Below are 1,935 nucleotides of genomic sequence, written 5' to 3'. Positions count from 1 at the left end.
TGTTTACAATGAAGAAATTAATAGGTAGGATTTAAGTCAAGAGCCATTCACAAATAAGTTATAAAAATCTGAAACTTTGGAGTTAAAATTTGATTTTTACTAATTTGTCTTTGTAACTTCAGAATGTAACATAGTCAATATTCAACAAATATTTGTCGTTTACAGAAAGGAGGTAATTATTGAATGGGAGGTTCAGCTCAGGAAAAGTATATAAAGCTGAAGATCGCTACAAAAATGTATCTCATTTACATATTACTTCTGCACAACCCACCCAATATTTGAAACATGCTTTTTATTGGATCCCAATTTGGACTCTTTTCAAATGAATCATTTTTCTTTAATCTTCTGAGAGTGGTTGGAGCCTAGCTGATCTAAGGAGCATTGGAATGCTTCATCTCTTTCCTGTAATCAAATCATCCAACATGTTAGTCAAACTAAAAGGAAAAATAATAAAGTTTACGTAGGACATAACTTGAATCTGTACACTGTTCTGATTTCTATTGTTCAATGTTAAACAGCAGATAAACTCAGATTCAAGGGGGTGAAAGTTTAAGCGATGTCAAAGAGACGTTCATGCAGATTTGGGAACTCATTCTGATTAACTTCACAAATAATCACAAGTAGAAAAGTTAATGAAATAATTACTAAACTTTTAAGAATCTCGGAAGCACTTACATGTAACATAGTGAAGATGAAAATAAATTCCATTAAAGACAGAAGTTAAAACTGAGCAATAGTAAAGATAATATTCTGTCAAGAGAGACTAACTTCTTTTTGGGGCTGGAGAGATGGCTCAGCAGTTAAGAGCATTGACTGCTCTTACAGAGGACCTGGCTTTGATTCCCAGCACCCACGTGGTGGCTAACAATCATTCTTTTTTTTTCTATTTTTAACAAGATTTATTTTTATAATTTTACATTATGTGTGTCTGTGTGGGTGTATGTGTATATGAGTGTAGGTTTCCATAAAGGTCAGAGGTATTGGATGCCCCTGGAACTGGAATTACAGGCAGTTGTAAGCCACCTTATATGGGTACTGGGAGCTGAACTTAGGAACTCTGCAAGAGCATGACCTGCTCTTAGCCGCTGAGCCATCTCTCCAGCCCCATTTTTTCTGTTTTTCATTTCTCTTGGGGCATTTTGGTCATGACATTTAGCTTTTATGTTCTCTCCAATGTAATCTTTATTACTTGAATTTTCCTTTTATTTCTAAATTTCTCTGCTTCCTGTCACCTCATTTGAGATTTTTCTTTTATATAAAAAAATTAATTTCTTTTGACCCAAGGACTCTGGCCAGGAACTACCTGTGTAAACCAGGCTGATGTCCAAATTGCAGAAATCCATCTGCCCCTGCCTCTCCAATGCTGGGACTAAAGGTGTGAGCTGCCATGCCCAACACTTAAAATTTTCTAATTTTGATTCATGTTCTTTTTGTCTTATACATTTTCCTGATTTTTAAAAGTTTTTTGAAGTAATTATATTTTTTATCTGTTTCATGGGCATGTATTTTTTTATACTCTTCACTTATCAAATGCATGTTTCTTTTGCTTATTCTGTGGGAGATAGCTATACCTACAATTTGAGAAAAAGGCAAGGTTCAGGTAAGTTTTCTAACTTCTTAAATGCCTGCCTTGAGTTGTTTATCTCTGTATGTTAATACAGTGGGGGCTTGCTTTCTGAGATTTTTAAAAATTATTTATTAACCACATACTTAGAAGAAGCATTTCATTGCAACAGCATTGACATATTCAATAACATTTTTCTGAGCTAGGGTACATCTCTTTCAAAATTGGCTATACATTTTTAGGTTTACAGATGAATTATTACGCTTATACAATCTTTTACTCATTATAAAGTCTATAAGACATAAAATTAAATGAGGTTTTAACGTTTAAAAAAGATCTCCACTTCGTTGTTAAAATACACAGTTTCATAC

The sequence above is a fragment of the Nannospalax galili genome, unplaced genomic scaffold, assembly GCF_000622305.1.
Source record: "Nannospalax galili isolate Female #2095 unplaced genomic scaffold, S.galili_v1.0 scaffold293, whole genome shotgun sequence".
NCBI classification, from domain to species: Eukaryota; Metazoa; Chordata; class Mammalia; order Rodentia; family Spalacidae; genus Nannospalax; species Nannospalax galili.
Note: the sequence above shows the minus strand (reverse complement) of the source record.